The 23,125-nt window shown below is 40.8% G+C and overlaps 1 protein-coding gene, 1 long non-coding RNA gene and 1 other non-coding gene across 12 annotated transcripts in view; 2 read left to right on the forward strand and 1 right to left on the reverse strand.

The window, feature by feature from the left end:
• Mpped2 (metallophosphoesterase domain containing 2) overlaps positions 1–23,125 on the forward strand; it is a 183,474-nt gene that overhangs the window by 107,549 nt on the left and 52,800 nt on the right. The window lies entirely within an intron of this gene.
• On the forward strand, positions 15,220–15,347 carry LOC116092728. Its single transcript, XR_004119449.1, has one exon.
• Positions 15,931–23,125, reverse strand: part of LOC116090611 — a 9,345-nt gene continuing 2,150 nt past the window's right edge. Inside the window, exon 3 of the long non-coding RNA XR_004118746.1 lies at positions 15,931–16,652. This is a non-coding gene — a long non-coding RNA (uncharacterized LOC116090611). The remainder of the gene's footprint in view (positions 16,653–23,125) is intronic.

Below are 23,125 nucleotides of genomic sequence, written 5' to 3' on the forward strand. Positions count from 1 at the left end.
TGTATTTAAGTTCTGGGCTCTACCCATCTTAAAGGTAACCTTTTCTGATTTTCCCTCACTGGCTCCCAATGCTTGGGGGTTGGGGGGGTGATGGTAGGTAGCCTGGGGCACCAAAGTTCTAGAAGGAGGATAGCTGCAGACCAACGGGGGGGGGGGGAGATTTTATTTTCTTAATTAAAAATTCTACTCCTAACTTATTAGCTATAGTTAGGGCTTCTGAGTTTTTGCACATGTGTGTGCTGTGTGTATGTGTGTGTGTGTGCGTGAGCAAATATGTGTGCATGTGTATTGGTGCATGTGTGTACATGCTTTGCATGTATAAGGGTTCACAGGTCTTCCTTGGTGAGCATGCAAATAGATCCTACAGCAGAGATTGGGCATCTTCCTTGATCTCTAGCTATTGCTGAGCCTAGAGCTCACTAAATCACCAGTCTCAGCTTCTTGGGTCCTGAGAGTACAGAAGCCACCAAACTTCTTCGCTTTAATGTGGGCTCTGGAGATCCAATACTCACAAGTCTTCATGCTTGCACATCAAATGATGAGCCCATGACAGCCCCTGGCCTGTTTTTATTATAAATCAGGAGTCAGTAGAAAAACTCTTCTTGCTTCTCTTTTCGGTACAAAAGAATAGATACTTAACTAAAGCCTGACCAGAAAGTGTTGGTGGCAAAACCATCTCCGCCTATGCCTTTAGGTTTGTAAGTCGCCTCTTGTTCTTTCTTTCTCTTTGGTTACAATTCTCTTTTGTTACAATTGAAGAAGAAACAAATTTGTTTTGCAATACTTAAGTACATTTGTAGTTTTTTTAAAAAAAACTTTTAAACAGCTGGTATATAGATAGCCTTGGAGAAAGAGGGTGGCAGGCTCAGCAGGTGCTGCCTGTAAGGAAACGAACTTGTGCTGACTTCTTCTCTCAAGCTGGAACTGCAAGCTCTGTGTTCTTCTTGCTCAAGTGCAGCCTTTCCTAAAATGAGGTGAAAGAAGAGAGACTCACTGTTGGGTCAACAGTGAAAATAAAAAGAGGAAGCCCACGAGTGTTTGTTTCATGTCGAATCCGACCTTTACTCATTTACACAGAGTTGCTACAGGTGAATTCTGGGTGGCAGCCTGCTTGTGGGGTGCTTCCGAGGAGGCCTGAGAATGGTGAGGCAATCTACTGTAACTAGTTCATCCCACAGCCTCATTGCCTGTGCCGCCATGACTCAAGGGAAAATCTGATGCCTTATGGTCAGTGCTTTGAAGGTTACTTGTTAGGATTGCCTTCTGCAATTTAGACTCCTATTGTGAAAAGTCTGAGAGGTACAGGTGGCCTCTTTGGGTGTGTGTATGTGTGTGTGTAGAGGTGTGGCTAGTTTATAAACCTCACAGATTTAGCACTTCCAAAGGCAGTCCTGGGACTTGATACATAAGAGTTCCCCTTTGAATTGGTTTTGCCTGTTGTCACAGTAAACAGGATAACTTAGTTATTGATAAAGCAGAATAAAGATCACTAGAGAATTTCCATTTCCCATTTCTCATTCAAAGCATTGCACCAAATACTCTTGAAGATAGCATCAGAAAAAAAAAAGTCTTTGTTTTGCACATAATAAAAAAAAAATAGTGGGGTGAAAAAAAAGTAGAGAAAAAAAAAACTAGGTTGCTGTGTGGTGACTGCTGTGTGGTGACTGCGCGTCAGCTGAGCTGTTTCCAAAGCCTTGTATGTTCCTTTGTTCCGTTATTCTGTGTGTAGGGGAGGGCCCGTGTGAAGGTCAGAGAGCTTGTGGGAGTCTATTCTCTTTTTCCACCAGGAAAAAGAGTGTGAGTTCAGGATGGAATTCACGACCTCAACCCTGGACCTGCTGAGCTATCTCACCAGCTCCAGGACTGTTTTGAATGATGCTCCTCTAGAATGTTATCTTTCCAGATGGTGAATGAGTACTACTACTACTACTACTGATGATGATGATCATGATGATGATCATGATGAAGAAGAAGAAGAGGAAGATAGAAATAAATAAATAGCAAATGGTGCCAGGTGTCACCATAGGAACAAAACTTGGCAGTTTCCTGGGATTTTGCTCTTTGCTTTTTCTTTAAGTGGAATGTGCTAGGTATCTGTACAAATGTGTTCAGATGATTGTAGAACCTGAGAAAGTTATTTGCTGTTACTCATGCTGTTATTGGTTTCTTTATATAAATATATGCATATGTAATTTGATTTGCTGGAAAATATCCCTGTTTACACTGTTAACATCATTCTATAGAAAGTAATTATCATATTTGGTGTAGAAATGTTACACTCATTTCTTTTTTTTCTTTTTTTTGCATTTTTACAGAGATAATGCCCTGTGTTATTCATGTAAGGGCTTATCAAGAGTTTGATTATAGAAACTTAAATTTTCTGATTAATGAAGAAAAATTAGAAAGTCATTGAGCATAGAAATCATGAAGTCTATAGTTACCTCGGTGCCCAATGACTTTGTTTTCACAGTGTGGCTGTTCACAATTCCAGTAAAACAAACCACAGAGCTGTTTTGAATACTGTTGGTGGGCAGTGGTGGGCGGTGATGGGCGGTGGTGGCGCATGCCTTTAATCCCAGCACTTGGGAGGCAGAGGCAGGTGGATTTCTGAACTCCAGGGCAGCTTGGACTATACAGAGAAACCCTGTCTTGAAAAAAAGCAAAAACAAACAAACAAAAAAATGAGGAATGCTGTTGGACATCAAGGAACCGATATCATTTATTAGAGAACCAAGTTAAGTCTGGCTTCTTTTAATTAGCAATGAGCATTTTTGAAGCCACATGCCTACTTAAACGTACAGATGGATTCTAACAATATAAAATGGCATCTATCAACAGAGAAGTCAAAAGCATGGAGGCACCATCCTTCAAGGAGAGCAGGGGTCTGTCATGAAGGGCTTTCCTTTTTCCTCTACTCTGCCCAACATTCTGTGTGTTCTTACAGAGTCGGGCGTGGAGGCGGGGAGGCCATATTCTGTGGTTGTAAAGTGTGTGTCGCTGGGTAATTTGGAGATGAACTGTTATTCTGACTTTTGCTCTACTTGCTCATATAGTCTAGGCATTTGCTGACCTGTGCTCAGGCACACACTTCACAAATCACCTGTGGGACAGCTCGTTACAAAGGATGGGGGGAGTTGGAAGTGTTTGTGCTAATCAACAAGTGCTGGGCTTTGCCCTGCTGAAATGGAAGCCTTCCCCTTAAAGCATGAGCTATGCATCATTCTGCTGCAAAATTGTGTTTCCCTTTTAAATCAGAGTCTCGGGGAGGCGGAACCTAGGTGCTCCGCAAGCTAATAAAAGCCAGACGTCTTTGGGGGCTTGCTTTTCAATTCATTCCTAAATGTGATACCCTGAGAAGGGGGACCCTGGGTCTGGCTTTACAGGATGTGACTCCGGTGGAGGAGAGCCTGGTGTGCCTACCTTTCCTTATTTGTATTCTGGTGCCATAATGTCCCCTCCTCTCGTATGTCTTTGTTCTATTAATCTGTGGAACAGGGCTCAACTTGTGATTAGTCCTTGGAGCTTGTTTCTATTAATCAGTCTGCAAAACAGGTCGACTGGGAGACTCCGATGCTTTTGTTCAGAGCTTAATGTGCTCTCCTTGTCAAGCTGTGGTTCAGGCTGCAAGCTTTGCCTTAAACAGAACCGGGCAGTGAGATTTGGGGTTTGTATGTTGATTGCATTGTTAAGGAAGAAAACAGTTTGAAAAGGCAACAGAAAAATCCTAGTGTAGAGCTGCAGGGTTCGTTTTAGGAAGGAGGCATGTTTGTAGAAGATACAACTGATGTGACCTAACTCTGATCCACAGTAAAAACTGCATTGTAGAGTTGACCAGAACAGAGAATAAGACATTGTACTTATATCCCCAGAAATACTTCATCAAACAGGAATTACCTATTAATGAAGCTTTTCGTGTATTTGAAGTGTACTTCTCATTTGATACTTCAACCAAACATGCCGACCTTTGGCCACAGCGTTAAGTAATTTATAAGAAGACTCAACGATGTTTGTGAGCTTTTTTTTTTTTTTGACTTTCCTCTGTCCACTTTCCCTTGTGCCAAATGATGCTGCCACGGCTTAAAATTATTTTACCTGTTACACAGGGGAAATTCTGTCTCTCAATTTTCTTCATTATCAAGGGACAAGGACTGACCTACCTGTGGAGACCGGGTGGGTTAACAGAGTGATGGTTATAAATTGCTTCGTAAAATGCTCATTAGCCCCCTTGTAGAAATTCTCCTAATGTGGATGAGGCTGGCACTACTGCAAAAGAATTCTGATGTGCAGCTTTTCCCAGTGTCCCAAGCTCTAGGAAAAAGACTTTTCCAGTAAAAATTCACAAGTATATTTAGCATTCTTTGCTTGGGAAATAACTGCACCCCCCCATCAAGTGTATGCAAGGAGCAGGTTCTGATTCTCAAATTAAATTTGTCATCAGTGATAAATTTAGTCCCGTAAGATACTTTAATAAGTGCTTCAGTGTGATTTATTGGCTGTGTTAGTTAACATGCTACATTATGTCTTGTGCAGAATTTTAGCAGAAGCAATTTCTGACTAGACCTTTCCTTGATTAAAATTTAAAAATGAAAGTCTCATTTTTGTCATGCCGGTAATTATTTTAGGGCTAAATTGGAAGGTAAGCACACTGCAGCCCTGTCATCATTTTAAAAATAAAGACAGAAATGGGGAAGAGAGATGTCAAAATGTGACGGGGAGAGCATTGAAAAGATTCCACTTCTTTATGTTTGGACATCCTGTATTCCTTTGTGTGTATGCAGAATGTCTAGGCTGTTTTATTGGCTGGGGCTTAAGATGCAACCCTTGCATATATAATCGCTAATGAGTGTCAGGATTCAGCTGCTAATTTGAAAGGCTTTGTGGCTCTTTCACCCCAGACACTAGCAGCTTCATTAGGCACTGCTTTGTCCAGCCTGACCTTTCCTGGCCTGTGGATCTCAGTTAAATACCAACATTGCACTAGCACCCCCCCCCCCAACACACACACCCTTGAAACAGCCCAGACTAGCTCCTTCAATGCAGTGCTTATCAGAACCTGCTAGTGACATAAACTTGGATGCTGTGTGGCACGACACATAATTAGGATTACCTTCCCCCCAGAGAGGTCCTATTTACTTAAGCCCATGGGGATGTTCGGGTGCTTGGAGATTTGAATTTCAGAGCAGTTAACAAATTTCTCAATCCTCTTTTTTTTAAAAAAAAATGCATTATTATAAAGCATAGCCTTCAAAATGTATGTTTATGTCTGATTCTGTGGAGGCAACAACTATATTGTCCACCTATTTCCTGGACTAAAAATTTATTAACATAGATAAGAACACTAAGAGGAAAGGCTAATTGTATCTTTTTTTTTGGAGTTTTGTCTTCTGGAAATCATTCTCAGAATCAGAGCTGGGGGTGGGGCGGTGTGGATTGCAGGTGGAGAGAACTCAGTGTTTGTTTTTGTTGTATAAATAGCCTGAGAAATAAAATGAGGGTCGTGACTCGTCACACTTGTGTATTTTTAAGTAATATTCTTTGCTATTCTTCCCTTATAGTTTCCTATTTCCAAGAAATTGCTTTTGCTTAAAATTTTACCCACAGTTTTTTGGAGGGGGTCTTTGACATTTTGTATCATTAATACAAACAAACAAACAAAAAAGTGTCAGTAAGTTCTCTGCTCATGGGCCTCAGTCTTCTGAGGCAGGTCTTAATTTGAAGGGGTTTAAATTCTCTTTCCTTTTTAGAGAGAGTCATAAAATTAGGGATGGGAAAGAACTCTGATGACCTCACTTTTTCCAGCCCCCTGGCCAGTACATCTCCCTCCGTCTGGCATAGTCCCCGGTGTTCCATGCAGCTTCCTGAGAGATAATAAGATTGAGGAGGACACTTGTCAGGGCCCCTCAGGGAGCAGGTTCCACAGTCCTTGACATGGACATGCATGCCAGCAGGCATGGTAGCCATTTCTCCCGCTCTACAAGAGCCTGTGCATTCCTAGGTTTAGTCTCTTTTCTTGCCCTTCTTTTCTGCTGTTACTGTTATTTGTTTGTTTGTTTGAGAAGTGGGGTTTCTCTAGCCCTGGCTATCTTGGAATTCACTCATCCTGATCGTGGCAGACAGGTTGGCCTCAAACTCAGAGATCTGTCTGCCTCTGCCTACCAAGTGCTGGGATTAAAGGCACGTGCTACTATTATTGCCCTTCCTTACTTCTCAAATCTCCCGGGACATTTCCTTTTTTTGAACAGCTGGTTCCTGTTGTGAACAAAAAAAGGACACAATGCTCACATACATGGTTTTATCTCTTTTCTCATTCAAAAGGACAGCACTGTTGAAGGGTTTCCTCATTATTAGCTATGTGTCTAAGACCTGCATATATGCCGATGCGTGAGTTTCACCTTGTATATGGGTTACATAAATCCTTAGCCATTTCTTAGAGCCCGTGTTTGGTTTTAGATAAATACAATTAAAATCATCCAAGTTCTTAGTTAGACAAACTGTCATGGTTAGTCTCACTCAGTCTAACCATTATCAGCCCCATGATATTTGTCCATTTATGGATAAATATTATGACTATTCATTAACCCATGCACTGCCAAAGAGCTAGAACAGTGACATAATAATTTTATTTATTGACGTTTTCCCGGAGATGCTCTTGTCCCTTTGCCTTCGACCCCCAAGTGTACATGAATCTGTCTTTCTGTCTTTTCCTTAGCTGTTTCGTATAAGAAGGCACACGTGTGTTCATGTGTGTGTGCCTGTCTAAACAATTGATAGTTACGGGTTTCGAAATCTTCAAAAATATTGTTGTGGTTTCTTTCAGTTACGGAAGTCTAAGCTTGTAACAGATTGAACCTTCCACAAATAACTATGGAAAATTCTGGGAAAAGAGAAACTAAATACTTGGGAGACGATGACTCTAATTCAGTAGTGGAACACTTGCCCAGCATGTGCAAGGCCCTGGATTCATCCATAGCAGTGCAATAATATTAACAATAAATAACTGTCTCAGACCTTTGGTGAGATTGGGTGGTGGTTATGGGGTGGACCTTACAGGAAGCTGCTGTTGCCATGTAGTGCTCCATTTCTGTAGTCTGGGCCCTGGCAGTAGCCACAGTTACTGCAGTTGTGGTATGGCTAAAATTCCAACAGAATTTATTCAGTTTGGTAAGAAGAGCTATTTGGAAGAGCTTAGAGTAACCAGAACCACCAGAAAGTAAGGAAGGGTCCCCGAGGGAAGAAGATAAAAGAAGACACAAACAAGAGGATCGCCAATTCTAGTAGTAACTGTGACATTGGTGATTATGGACCTACATGTATGGACAGACTGACAGCGTCCAAATGCAGATTACGAGCTAATACCACCTCAGATGTAGCAGAGTTGGGAGTTTGGTTCTGACCAAGTTAACTACCTGCCAAAATAAATTATCAGCCTGACTCCACGGGTGATACTTAAAACATCTACTAGTGTTTGGCATATAAAGAGTCAGGATAATTTGACTCTCTTTGAAGGGAAGGAACCACAGAAGCCAATCTTAAGATGGAAGAGATTATCAGACAATGTTTTAAAGCATGTATTCTAACTATACTAAGTAAGAACAGGGGAAATGTGTTTGTAGTGAATAAAATCTGGCAATGATAGAAGTAAAATAGAAAATAAAAAAAAACAACCAGAAACTTTGGAGTGTAAGAAATATAATATTTGAAACATTACTCACCTATGGAATCAATAGCCTATCAGCTAACAGAGAAAAGGCAAAGTGAACCTAAGCTAGGTTAACAGAACTATTGACAGGAGAGTTCTTGAAATGACTACCAGCTTCAAAGCTATGGGATGATAACCAGAAGTCTACTGGAGTGATCTGAGGCCTATAGTAAAAGAAAGAATTTGGAAAGTAATGCTCCATTGAGTCTCCTGACTTTATGAAACACATCACTTTACATATAAAGAGGTACGGCTAACTACAAACCTGAAAATTATGAAGAAACTATGTTTAGGCATAATATAGTTGAATTCTGTAGGATCTAAGAAAAAGGAACTTGTGAAATATGTAAGATTAAAACAAATTACATATGGGAGAAATTATTAAAGGGGCAGCGCTTTTAAATAAGAGTTTTAGGTATTGCATGAATTGGTATGGATTAGCTTTAAATACGTTATAAAATGCTGCTAAGGATGTAAAATATGATCTTTAGAACAACCACTAAAGAAGTAATTCAAAGAGGTATAATTAAAAAGACAATTGATTATCTAAGATTATTAGAAAACAAATGTTAGCTAAAGCACACATTTAGAAAAACACTTCAAGTATAAAGATGTACTCTAAATAGAATACACAAGTGGGCAGAGGCTAATGGTCGGACTCTACAGGTGGACACAAGTGGTGAGCATAAGAAGGCTGGAGTGGCTTTGTTACTATCGGGCAGAGTAGATTAAGAACTAAAAATGTTACCAAAGGTAAAGAAGGGCATTCGTAATGGAAGAACAGGAGGCAGCTCCTCAGAAGGACGCAATAACCATAAGCCTATATGTGCTTAACCTTGGACCTTAAAAATATTCAAAATAAAAAGTTACAGTGTTGAAAGAAAAAAATAGTCTCACAATCATAATAAGAGATTGTAACATTCTTCTTTCTTTAATTAATTTTAAAAGTCGACATATCCCCCCCAAATAAGTAAATAAATAAATAGGCAGATAGAGCCTCTAAACAACAGGACCAATTACTTCAAATCAGTCAGTACTTGGAGAACACTTACAAACTACAGAATATACATCCTTTTGAAATGTATATGATACTTTCCCCAGTCTATACCATACTGGACCATAAAATAAATCCCAGTAAGCCTAAGATTGAAATCATGCCAAGACCTTTCATTGGGTATAGTGAATGTTAGTTAGAAATCAATAGCAATAAGATCTAATTACTACCCAACCACAATGCTAGGAAATTAAATGGCATGCTGTTGAGTCAAAGAAAAAACTTTAGACCCTTTTTGAAATTGGATGATACAAAAGTGCTGCACATTACAATCTTTGGGATACAAATAAAGCATGACATAAGGAAGCTCCTTTTTTCAAAAAAAAATATTTATTTATTTATTTATTTATTTAATGTATGGCTACACTGTTGCTGTCTTCAGACACCCCAGAAGAGGGCACCCGATCCCATTACAGATGGTTGTGAGCCACCGTGTGGTTTCTGGGAGTTGAACTCAGGACCTCTGGAAGAGCAGTCAGTGCTCTTAACTGCTGAGCCATCTCTCCAGCCCATAAGGAAACTTCTTAATGTCCCTGTTTCTAAAAAATTGGCATGTGCTAATTGTATATAGTACTGAAGTTTAAAGAGCTTTTCATACAAGTGTATAATGTACTTGGAGCACTATTTTAGTTACTTGTCTACTGCTATGACAAAACACCATTGATGTGTTTATAAAAAGATAAAGAGAGAGGAGATATGTTCTATGAGAGTGTTTTCTTCCCCTGAGGGACCAGCCACACAATGGTACAGTATAGAATAGAGTTTATTCAGGTCATGGGAAGGGAAGGGAAGAGGGTAGTAGAGGCAGAGAAAGACAGAGAGAGGGAGAGAGAGTAGAGAAGTAGAGGCTGGCCATGGCCATGAGCATGTGGAGAGAGAGGGAAGGGAGAGGCGAAGGGAAGAGCCCAAGAGAGCAAGAGAACAAGAGAGTGAGGAGGGGGCAAGCAGCCCCTTTTATAGTGGGTCAGGCCTACCTGGCTATTGCCAGGTAACTGCAGGGAGGAGGATACCTGGTTGTTGCCAGGTAACTGTTGGGTTGAGCTTAGACAGAATGCTAACAACCATGACCAAGGCAACTTATAAAAGAAAGGATTTAATTGGGCTTACAGTTTCAGTGGGTTTGAGTCTATGATGGTAGAGCAAAGGCATGCACCAGGAACAGCTGAGAGCTCACACCTTAGTCCATAAGCAAGAGGCAGAGATTACAATGGGAGTGGCTTAGGCTTTTGAAACCTCAAAGCCCACCCACAGTGACACCTCCTTCAACAAGACCACACCTCCTGATCCTTTCCAAACAGTTCTGCCAACTGGGGGCTAAGTATTCAAACATAGGAGCCTTTGAAACCCATTCTCCTTCAAACCACCACAAGTTTATTTCCTCATATACCTCTCAGTCTCTCTTCTTCTTCCCCTCCCCCTTTCACTTGTCCTCTTTCTTCCTCTGGGTAGTTTTGTTTCTACTTTCTCTTTAAATTTGAATTTGTTATCACTGTAATTATTCATATTGGTGTGTGTGTACATAAGAGCAAAGTGTATGTAGGGGGTGAGTGTGCCGTGGACTGTATGTGGAGATCATAGAAACTCTGTGAAGTCTGTTCTCTCCTTCAGCTTTACATAGGTTCTAGAGATTAAACTCAGGCCACCAAGCTTACACAAGACCTTTACCTGCTAAGCCATCCTGCTAGCCCTTGCTTCTATGTTCATGATTTTGTATATGATTTTATGTATCTATATAAAATCAAAGATCCACAAATGAGAGGAAAAGGTGATATTCATCTTTCTGAGCCCAGCTTAATTCACTAAATATGATAATCTCCATTTATGTCTACTTTTCATTCAAACAGCATAATTTTATTGTTTTTAATGGTTGAATTATATCTTATCATGTATAAGAACCACATTTTTCATGTTCCACTGTTGATGAGCACCTAGGTTGGTTTCATAAATTAGCTGTTATGAATAATACTGCACTAAGCATTGGTGTATAATTATGTCTGTGATACATTGGCTAAGAATTCTTAAGCCAAATACCTAGGAGTTATATTATCCAGTCATGTAGAAAAGCTACTTTTAATTTGTTGAGCAACCACCAGCCTGATTTCAAAACTGGTTTGAGTAGTTTACACTTCTACTAGCAATCTATAAGGGTTCCCTTTTCCCTTTTCTCTACATTGAAGGTTTTAATCTCTGTAGTATAAAACACAGGCGAAAACCAATGACTTAAGGTTGATCTCCCCCTCAAAAGAAAGAGCAAGCAAGATCCAGAATGAAGACATGGAAGAAATTGAAATGAATAAAATTAAGAGAAGTCAATGAAACAGAATATAATAGAATTAAAACTTGTTATTTGAGAAAATTAGTCAAACTGATGAGCCCTTAGTGATCAAGAATATAAGCCACTAGTGTCAGGAATGAAAAGGAGTTCTCACTACAAAGCTTTGAAACTCTGAAAAGATAAGAGAGAGGTTCATAAGCAACTTTATGCTGACAAAATTTGAAACTTACATTAAATGCACAACTTTCTTTTAAAAATACTAAGAAGGGAAAAGGGCATGCACAAAATAAAATGTAAAATTTGAGTGTCTTAATATATTAATTAAACTGATTTGACTTCAAAACCTTTTATTATGAAAATGTAAGTCACAGTATCTTTAGAGATGAATTTCATCAACTATTTAGAAGAAAGACCACTTCCCATCTTACTTTATAGTCAACATACCATCTAAGAAAGAAAATAAAACTTATAGGAAACTGTGTTACACTATGAGCAAACACTAAGGTACTATATAAAACACCCACAGATCAAATCCAAGAACATGCAAAACAAAACAAAGAACAAAAAAATTCCTAAAATGCTAGTCTAGTTTTAATTTATACTAGGAATAGAGTCTTGGTGTACCATTAGGAAGAGAGGAGGGGAAAACAGAAGGGAAGAGGTTGGGAGGGAGGCAGTTCGAAAGGAGGGTTAAGGAGATTCATATTGTGTGGCCCTATGGACCTTGAAAGAAAAAGAGAAAACTTGTTAGTAGCATGTACCTTCAAACAGATTATTTGGATTAGGTCTTATAAATGGGTTTGTTGTCCTTCGGAAAGCCTTGGCTGGTGAAAAAGAGAGCCAGTGAGAAAAGACGCAGCCGAAAGACAGCGTTCTGAAGCTGCCTTGGTGGTAGAAATGTATCCTTACACTGTTTTCAGTTTTATTTGGAGGCTGATTTAGCTGTTAGCTATGGAGAGCCTGCTCCATGCAGTGTCAAACACGACGCTATATGCTGGAGACATGGGCATGAACAAAGCAAGTCACAGACCCTGGGGGACCTTGTAAGGCACTTAGTAAAGAGAGAGAGGGAGAGAGAGGGAGAGAGAGAGAGAGAGAGAGAGAGAGAGAAGCAAACGAGTTATTTTGTAAGCTTGCTCTGGAGACAGACACTGTGAGCAGCTTGTCTGCTTTGGGTGGGGACAGAGATGCTTCAGGGAGACTGGCAAGAACCTGGAAGAGGATATTTCAGGTATACCCATATACAGGAATAGTGCTAGGAGGAGCTAAGAGTTTAGAAGTAGTAGGCAATTCATTGTGTGGTGGGCTAAGAACAGGCTGTCAGGGTCAGAGTGCTTTGTGACGTCTGGATTGTATCCTATGCTTCTGGGGAAACTTGGTTTTGTTTTCCTTTTGGAAGAATGCTGGGTTCGGTGCACACTAACATGAAGGCGCATACTGACATGAAGGTATCGAGGAAGGAAAGGAGGCCAGGATAGCAAGTGGGAGGACAGCAGTTATCTACAGTAGTAGGACTAAGGTTCTTACTTTCCTTGAGATACGCTGAGACATTAACAATGAGAGATTTAAGACTTGTGGGCTAAAAGCAGGTGAGAACTTGAACTTCAGTCCTGCTCACTTGCATGAAATGATTCTTGCGTCTTGATAATGTACCAGTGATTGTTTTCTAAAGACACCTGTTGTGAGAGATGTTTATTTACTCAGGCTGCAGCTGGACACCCTCTGTAGATAGGTAGCGCATCTTAAAGTTCCTCTCTGCCATTAACTTAGAGACTTACGGGGAATCTTAGAGATTGAAAACCTAGATGTGTACGATGAAAGAAGAGAAGGCAGAAGAGGTGGAGAAGCCAGAGAGAGGCAGATTTTGCCCTAAGCAGCAGGGCACATGGCTAATGAGGAGCAAAGGGAGCCTGGCAGTATAAATAAGACATTAGGCCCTCAGGTGGGAGGAAAGGGAGGTGGTTGGTATGGCTCCAAAGAGCACAGGGACCAGGGAGTTAAGTCTGGGGGTGACAGGAAGACATTGAATGTCTACTTTCCAGATAGTGTTTGATGCTTTTTATAGGAGTGTGCTTGCTTAAAAGACCATTCTGGACCGGTAGCTTTCAGATAATGTGAAGGAAGAAGTTTTTCATGGTTACGGTGATGGAATGCTTACTTGCACAAAAGGCCAGGGTTTGATCCAGAGCCCTGCAAATTAATAATAGGGAAAATCAAAGACAAAGAGAAAAGCATTCCATGGCCTCTTGCTCATCATGAACTGTCTACATGGCTGTCCACTGTCACAAGGGACCATCCTTTCATACTTTTAAGTGTGAAACAGTAATTTAAAAAGCATAAGAGAATATGCAAGCTAAAAGTGGATGGAATGATGACAAGAGATGGATAAAAGAATTCAGGTGCAAAGCACAAGGATATCCTCACATGAGCAGGCAAGACTCTGGGCTGACGTGGCTGCAAACCATGTATTTGGTGTTACTTGATGGATGTGGTTCAAGGCAGGCTGAGAGTATTGTCCATAGGCTTCTCTGGGCACCTTCCCAGACACTTAAGGAAATCCTGGGGTTAGACCGTACTCTTTTCTTAAACATTTTTCTGTTTAATACTGTCAGATTCATATGTTCAGAGAGAAAAGTGGGATGGTCTACCAATCAATGGAGAGTGTGGAAGGAGGAGCCATTTGGGTGATAATGGAATCTGTGCTGGTAACACTTTACAGTGCCCAAGCCCTGGGAAGGACCCTGCCTTTCTATTTCATCTTGGCAGCCACCCCTTCTTAGTCACCTCTACCACTGCAGTTAGAGACTGAGGTCAAAGAAACTAATTAATCCTCATGATATTAACCCTATTTGGAGAAGTGGAATTAACTAGTATCTGTCTATTGTATGGCAGTTACATCTGTGATTCTAACTTGCTTCTTTATTTTAAAAAAAAAAAAGGAGAAGGAGGATAGTATCCATTTATCTCCCATTAGATTGTTGTCTCTGGACACTGGATGAGTTAGTGCATACAAACCTTCAAGCTCCTTACTTTGTCAGTCTGTGTTCAATGAATATTTATCATCGTTTTATATCATTATCATCACTTTATACTATTTTTTACATATCTAATTTATGTGTATGAGTGGTTTCCTCACATGTACATGTACATTACAGAGTGGACCTAGTGCCCACAGAGGTCAGAAGAAGGCATCAGATCCCCTGGAACTGGAATTACAGATGATTGTGTGACCCACCACATGGGTGCTTGGAATTAAACTTAAGTCATTTGGAAGAACAAGTTCTCTTAACCACTGAACCATCTCTCAAGCTCATTACAATATTTTTAATCCTTTTTAAAAGGGGAGTCTTCTCAAAAGAGAAAAAGGCACACAGGACATGCAAAACAAATGCAGGCATATACGATCATTAAAACCTACACTTCTTTTTGTCCCACTGAATGAAGGCTGCTCATGTACAGGAGCTGCTATTGTATATTTATTCAGACATCAATCCTAATCAGTTCCTTTGCTGCTTCGCTGGTAAGGGCATTGTAATTCTATTTTTATCGGTTCCTTCCTGTGACCCAGACATTCAAAATAGCATGAGTAAGGATCAAAAATATCTTAATGGGTTTGGTTCCCAGAGATATCAGTGACCAAAGGAAGAGCTTTGCAGGAATTTCTTCCTGAGATGATAAGGAGGGTAAGTAGGGAAGGAGAGGGAGGGTCCCACGTGAGAAGAAGGGTCCCCCCCCCCTTGTCCAGGGCTGCATGTCTATAGGGGCAAAAAGCCATAATTGAGTATCAGTGCGATACAAGGACCCTGGAGAAGCCAACCGCCCATGCTTCCTATTTTCAGGTCTGTGCTACCATTGTGTAATAGTTGAAGGTAATGTCACTGGTCTTGAGGTAACATCCTTTCGACAAGGAGATTTCCTGGTGTGACTAACATTGCTCAGACACGTGCGCAATTAGCATTTCTGTTTGGATATTTTGCCTGGGCATCTTTTCCTTTTCTTTATGTTCTCCACTCTTCTTTCTGTGGGGTGTTACTTTAAATAATGTTTCATATTCAAACCCATTGTCACTGGTAAGTAATCATAGTTTTGGAAGCCAGGAGAAAATGAGAAAGAAAATGGAATCACAGGCTGGAGAGATGGCTCAGCCGTTAAAGGCTAGGCTCACAACCAAAAATATAAGAAAATGGAATCACTGGAGGATCAAGAAGGCTGAGTCTGATGAAGCAAGACTTTGCTGATACACTCCTCCTAGACAAAGGGGTGGAGAGAGAAGCCCTTACTGGAGAAAACCACAGGGCTCACTGTACTACCCAACATTTTCCAGCACTCTTTTCTAGTTTTCATTTAATTTAGCATAAATTAAAGAGAAGTGGGAAAGAAAAAAAGAGAGAAAGAAAGAGAGAGAGAGAGAGAGAGAGAGAGAGAAAGAAAGATAGATAGATAGAATCAGAAGAACATGTAGTGCCACCATTGTGCAGTGCTGGGTATCTCGAGCTGTAGCAGGCATGCCGGTAGAGAATGTGACATAATCTTAGGCTGTGCCTAGTTGCACACTTCTTTTGGTAATTTGGCATTTTTACATGCCTACTGAAAAGTATATGGGGGTGTGTAGCATACCGCATTTGTAATTTCATAGATATTGCCGTTTAGGGTGAGGATAAATTTATTTAAGTAATAAACCCAAGTCTGAATTAGAGAAGTATTTAGTAAACATAGTCCACGTGTTATGCAGATGTGGCAAGTGAGTCATGGTTCTAGCACTTGAGTGCACAAGCTAGAGAGACTATGGTAGTGCATGCATCTTTTGTACTTCAGTGAGGGCTCAATGGGGACCTCTGGAGAGTGCAGGTTGTTGGTCAGTTCCAACTCACCTCTAAAGAGCATCTGCATCATCTCACCTCAGTTCTGTCATAGCTCCAGTGAATCCATCTCAGAGGTAAGGGATGGGAACGTATCTAACCTCCTCTTACACACCTCATCCAAATATTTGCCACAGCTGCATGGCTTGACGAGAGCCCAAGGCGTGAGCAATAATTCTGCAGCAGCAACTTGCATTTTTAAACATTTAAACATGGATAGCAGGTGTGGGTGTTATTCTAGTGTGACTCACAAATGTGAGTAATTGCACACTGGGGTGTTTGGTTTTAGAGTTGAAGCATTTCTCAGTCTGAGCCCTTAACCCTCTGCATGAGAAATAATGGGTCTCTGCTCCTGATTAAAGATCTCTGTGCAGGTTCCTGGTCAGGGCCTAATACAAAGTCTGTTTGGAACATACCATGTTGGGGATCAGCCCAAAACTTCCAAGTGATGATGGGACCGGGGTTTGCAACACAGGCCCTCAATAGCAGGACATGCCTGTTTTCTCTGACCTTGCCTTAGAGTGCGTAAGAGCACGATTTGGCTTCCTTGTGAGAAGTTCCACGGCTGCTTCTGCTGAGAGCTTGTTACTGCTCACTAAGCTGCCCCTTGCTGGGAATTCTGTCTGGACCCTCACTTCTCCACAGACCTGTTATTCTTTGCAGAGACCTCTCATCTCTGTCTTAAGGCTGTAGACATCCTTCACCTCCATCCAGTTCGGAGGTGCTCTCCTTGCTCCCTGTCCCAAAGTCCATCAAACTTTTTGCCTGGAGTGAAAGCAAAAGAAAAGGCAAGGAAAAGGTAACAATGTTCCTAGAAACTTCTGTTTAAACCATTGTGTATAAACACTCCTGAGGCAGATGAACACAAAGACTTTCCTAGAATAAAGGAGAGAAAAACACAGGCTGGTGTTTCTAGTAACTGTTTTGCAATGTATAAAGTAAAAATGTTGAAGCTTATACATGTGCCTAAAGTATATGCTATACTGTTATACACATTCTCATCGTCACTGTGCTCAAATGAACATAGTATTAAACATGACCATCCAATCTTTTTTTTTTTTTATGACCATCCAATCTTAGGAAACTCAGTTTGTTCAGAATTACAGACTCTAAATGTCTTGCTTGTTTGGGTTTTAATGACCATCTTTTTCAAATACTTTTTATCCAGAAACACATTAGGTATTTCGGGCTGAAAAGCACTGTTTCAGTTGAATTTGAAAATGCATTTCAAAGGGGAGAAGAGTGTCTTGAGATATTTGCCTTCAGACACTATCACCCTGAAACTGAACCTGATAAGTTGTAAGTCTATAATCTTATACAATTATAAGTCATAATGGTAAACTGATGAAAAATGAGCAATAGACCATAACAGAATATTCCTAGAGTACTCCTGAGAATATTCCTAGAATACTCTCTGAGTTTGAACAGAGACTTTTCTGATAAGCACAATAGCTCAGCAGGTCTCTGTCTGGTGGCAGAAAATAAACACTTGAAATGCCAAACATTTGTCCAGCTGACTGGTGTCCTACCCTTCAAAATGGTTTCTTTAAATCCAGTACATTAAGGAACTAAAGGAAGACTGGAGAGATGGCTCAGCAGATAAGAGCACTCACTGGCTGCTCTTTCAGAAGTCCTGAGTTCCATTCCCAGCAACCACAGAGTGGCTCACAAACATCTGTAATGGGATCTGATGCCCTCTTCTGGTGTGTCTGAAGACAGCTACAATGTACTCATACATAAAATAAGTAAATAAATCTAAGAAAAGGAAAGGAGGGGAGGGGAGGGGAGGGGAGGATAGAGGAGGGAAGAGGAGAGGAGAGAAGAGGAGAGGAGAGGAGAGGAGAGGAGAGAAAAGGAGAGAAAAATGTCTCCGTCTGTAAAGCAAGTTCCCTACAGTATGTGAACCTAAATTGATCCTTGTGAATCTTTTAATCCCAGCCCTGGGGAGGCAGAGATAGGAGGATCCCTGGGGCTTGCTGGACGGTTAGTCTAGTCAAACAAACCTAGCAGAGAGAAAAAGGGATGGAGAGGGAGATCTCAAGCCCATGCAGGAGACTGCACATGCCCACACTTTACTAGTAATATCATGGCAAAGTGAAAAAATAAAAATGAAGAGTGACGACGTATAGAGGAGCAGCTCCAGGCTTAGCTCTCAGAGGCTACATGATGAATGCACATGTAGTTTACATATATGTCAAGGTAATTAATCCAATTTTGTTGAATTTTGCTATATTCCCTTTTTTTTTTGTTTTTTTTTTTCGAGACAGGGTTTCTCTGTGTAGCCCTCGCTGTCCTGGAACTCACTCTGTAGACCAAGCTGGCCTCAAACTCAGAAATCCACCTGCCTCTGCCTCCCAAGTGCTGGGATTAAAGACGTGCGCCACCACCTCCCAGCGAATTTAATTTTCTTTGATTTTTGTTTGTTTGTTTGTTTGTTTAGGTACTGGATGAGCAAATTTCAACTCAGTCATTCTCTGAGCTACATTTTCTAAAACTTTACTGCTGTGGGGACTAGATGATGGTTTTTCCTCCTCCTCCTCCTCCTCCTCCTCCTCCTCCTCCTCCTCTTTCTCCTCCTCCTGTGCTTCACCCTCCATCTCCACCTCCTCCACCCCTACTTCTCCATCACCTCCTCCTCCTCCTTGCTCCCTCTTCTTTTCTGTCTCTTCCTTTCTTCCCCTCCCAGTTTAGGAGTAATTTTATAACGGTCAGGACTTCTATGCTCTAAGTAATAGACACCTTATCATAAACTGTCCTGAACTGGACTAGAATGTGATGCGTATTTGAAACAATTCAAAGGGGCATGTGGCTTCAAAGGAGGCCTGAGCATGGGCTGAAGTGTGACTTATTACACGGTCTTCCTCTCTGTTTCAGAACTCTATTTCTTACAGCTTGACTCCATGCTTATGCTTAGCACAGTCTCCTAAGCCTTTCAGAGTGGCTGCCAGTGATGGGATGGACAAAGTTTGAGGAAAACTTGACAGAATCTGGAGGTGGCTTTTCTTTCCTTCTTTCTTTCTTTCTTTCTTTCTTTCTTTCTTTCTTTCTTTCTTTCTTTCTTTCTTTTTAGCTAACTTGAGTACTTGAGTTCCCCCTGCTCAGACTGGGCAGAGCCAGGGAGATAAAATACACTAATAAATGTCTTTAGCTTAAATGGAGATTCTGCAATGCTGAGTCTGAAATGTAGTCATCCAAGTCACGGGGAAACTGAGGTTGTTGGAGAGAGAAGATGGAGGGAGGCATGAATATGGGAAACTAAGCACACGATCACCATAAGCTGTTTACTGAGCATGAAAAGTGGATGTTCCTTTTTGAAGGTTCTTTTCTTTGTTTGATTTTTGAGATGGGTCTCTCACTCTGTGGGCAAAGACAGCCTGGAACTTGTGTAACCCAGACTGATCTCAAACCTCCACCAAACCTACAGTCTTGTCTTCCCAAGTATTGGGATGATATCGTGGCTCATGTTTTAGAACATAATCAAATGCTTCATGATAACTGATGCTACAGCATTACCCCAATAGACGGCAGAGAGGCCTTTCTCAGCAACGTCAGTATACACAAAGAACTGGTTGAGATTTCTAACTTCCTGTCCTCTGTTCTACAGATTTACTATTTGAATAAAAGTGGACAGATTCAATCTAAGGTCCTCCAACTATTTCTGACTGTTCTTATGTCCTTCCCCACCCCCATCACAGTTTCCTTAGAAAAGCCAATCTTCCCTTTCTCCCACAGTGAGCAGTCTTTCCCCCTGGCCAGCCTCTTTCTGTAGGATTCTTTCCTTTCCAGATTTAAAAGCTCTCCTATGAGCCCCCTTAGACCTTTTATTAAACTTTCCATCTATCACATGAATTCTAAATAAAAGAATGGCCTTTCCATTTTCTCCGCCATGTGGTAGTAAGCGCATCTATTTACTTCAGTTTCCATCCATTAAAAATACTACAGTGGCTTTTTATTACATTGGGCTGTGGATGTTGGGGGTTGGGGAGTGAGACTTCTTTTTCAAGTATTTGGACGTTAGTAAACTTTTCTTGAGGATCTAGTCTAGGAAAATAGATTGCTGGCTAGAAATAGAAGCAGATTTTTTTTTTCTAAATGAAGGACGTCATTGTTTAAAATAATACTTAAATGTCTTTAAAGAGACTAATTGTTCCCTTCCTTTTTAGAAGTATTTGAGTTGGTATCCTCCTGCTATTTTTAAATCATTATGCAGTGATTTTATGTAGCATTACTAACAGTGAAATCTTACTAATCCTTCATGCCTGGGTTGAGTCCACAGACTGGTGGCGGTGTTTGGTGTCATGGAATGAGATGGATGAGTTTATACTTGTGATGGGGCTTATAGTGTTTGGGGATTTTTTTTTCCTTTTCTTGTTTTTAGTTTATTGTTATTCTAAAGGAATGCTCTATCATTGGTTGCTTTTTAGTGACAACAACTATCTAGAAAGCACTAATGTAGAAGAAACATTCAGTACGAATTCTATTTTATTTTCCTGAGAGCCTAGATAACATACACAAGCACCTTAATACAGATCTTTCCTGCTCTCCCTCCAGGACAGGCTTCTCAGAACTTTTAGTCTGACAGCACTTAAAACGGGCATAACAAGTTGCTAGCTTACAATTGATGGTTTGATCAAATGAATTTACACAGGATACTGAGTTCTCAGTATCAACACCTGGATATTTACACAGGATCATCTCCTAGAACATAACAGAATTTCCAGTTGTGATAGAAAATACATGCTGTTTACCTTCAGAATCTGAAATAAGGGCGGGGGGGGGTGGCTTACAGAGATTAAATTGTCATGATGAGTTTTGCATGTCTGGAGTCAGGAGAACATTCACTTTAAATGAAGACTATTTAGCCACTGCAGTTAACTTGCAAGGAATATCTATTTCTTCAGGCCCCTTCTCATCAGATGCCAGCCTTAGAGAGCTGGCCTCTGAACTGCAAGGTTTCTTTATCCTCTAATGTCTTGACAGACATGGTACCCATGATGCAGTGTGAGTTCTAGCAACAAGAGCATCCTCTCCATACCAGCAGGGATAGCCACCTGATCTCAGTTTCACTAGACACAAAGAAGTATTCACTGAGACCTGGGTTACAGCACTGTTGCTTATCAGGTTTTCTCCCTCCCTCCCTCCCTCCTTCCTTTTCTTCCTTCCTTCCTTCCTTTTTTCCTTTCTTCCTTCCCTTTTTTTGGTACCAAAATACACATAGCATCCAGTTTACCATCTTACCCATTTATAAGTGAACATCAGTTTTACTGACTACATTCATGTTACAATATGACCCTGGACACTTTCCACCTCCAGAACTCAAGTTGAAATCCCCATGTCCACCAAGCTATACCTCCTATCTCCTCTACAAGCCAACTAACTCCTGGCAAGCTTGTCCTACTGACTACTCACGTGAGTTTGGTAGATCTAGACAAGTCTTACAAATGAAATTAGACTGTTAAAGAAAACCTGAGTTTATTCAAATATAAGAAAGTTTACATAGGCAAGAAAAGGGCCCTAGAACTAGGCAGTACTCTTCCCCCACTTACCCATCCCCCTCACAACTGTGGCCATCCATTTTTATAGCTTGGAAAACAGGAAAAGGCAAACATAGAGCACGTGGTTGGTGCAGCTGGGCATTGGCCTCACTTGGACTTAATCTGGCAGCCTACAGCCTTGGATTGGCCAAGGGGTCATCTGCCTGATTGGCTGAGGCTTAGCCACTGAGTTACAGTTTACTCTTTGATTGCCAGATAGCCAAAACTTTATCATCGAAATTCAGGGGCTCATTTCAGCCAGATGCACTTATGTTCAAGCATGCAATCTTTTTTCTTTTGGTTTTTGCTGAGTCCAGCATGGCCTTGGTGGGATGGAATGACATGGCTCTCGCCCTTTGGGACAAGGCCAACAGGGCATGGGCCTCCACGATTGTCTGTGGCTGCTGTGGGCATAAGGCTTGTTTGTATAATAGGGTACATATTTCCGTGTTGCTCCAGTTAACGTTAATGACTCCATGATAATCTGAGACAGCATGAGTCCAGGAGGCAAAGGTGTGGCTAATGTCTCAGCAAAAGGATAAATGCTGGAACCTTCAGGACAGCCCTTAAGGCTATGGGAAAGAGCTCTAAGTTCATGTGTTTGAAAATATATAATTTCTCAACTATGCAAAAATATAAAGATGCAGTGTGAATTATATAAGGAGCCTCACAGATGTAAAGGAGCAGAGGCTGCTACACTATGAGCCGCCTTGTCAGAAAGATACAGAGACAGGCAGATGCAAGTGCAGGCAGGTTCCTGAGTTCTAGGATAGCCTGGGACAGAGTGAATTTAGGTCCAGTTGTGGTCAGAATGGTAATTCCGGAGTGGGGTCCCAACCAGCTGTCTTATTGTCTGTGCTTTTGTTTGCTGTCTTTTCCTAAGAGTCAAGGGGCTAAAAGTCCTGGAATGCTGATTCATGGGATGGACAAGAGGGAACCTGGAATAAATAGCTAAATTGATATGTAAATTAAAAATTGGGCTTTTGGCCTACTTGAGATGAGCTGGCAGAAATCAATAGCAGTTCCTCTTTAGAATTTTTTTTTCTGTTGAGAGCTGAGCTGTCTGGAGATCACTAGAGAGTGAACACAGATCTTCAAGAAATTTTTTAAAACAGGATTTCTGATTTAGTCAGAAAGTCCATGGACAGTGAACACAGCTCTTTTAGAATTTTTTCTAACAAGATTTCTCAAATCCCAAGAATTATTTAGAAAGCTGACACAGCTCTTTTAGAATGTTTTCTAGCAGCTATCCAGAGAAGGCTATCTTAAGAGTGAACACAGGGCTTTTAGAGGGTTTTTTTTTTTTTTCTGACTTTCTGATTTTGATTGAAAAACCCAAGAATTACTTTTAGAATTTTTATAATGGGATTTTCGACTTGGTCAGAAGATCCAAGAATTTTTTTTTTTGCTTTGTTTTGTTTTTTTTATAGCAGCTTTTCTGACTTTGGTCAGAAAACCCATAAGCTATTCAGAGAGCTTTTAGGATTTTTACTAGCAAAGAGAGCTGCTTCAACCAGAGAGCTGTCTGGAGCAGAAATCTGGCTGTCTCAACCATGGAGCTTTTAGAATAACCAGAAAAGTCTGTCCCAAGCAGAACACAGAGAGATAGCAGTCTGAAAAGCTGTCTCAGGCAGAGCAGAACAAAGAGAGAGAGAGAGAGAGAGAGAGAGAGAGAGAGAGAGAGAGAGAGAGAGAGAGAGAGAG

Source organism: Mastomys coucha, unplaced genomic scaffold (assembly GCF_008632895.1).
Source record: "Mastomys coucha isolate ucsf_1 unplaced genomic scaffold, UCSF_Mcou_1 pScaffold15, whole genome shotgun sequence".
NCBI lineage: Eukaryota > Metazoa > Chordata > Mammalia > Rodentia > Muridae > Mastomys > Mastomys coucha.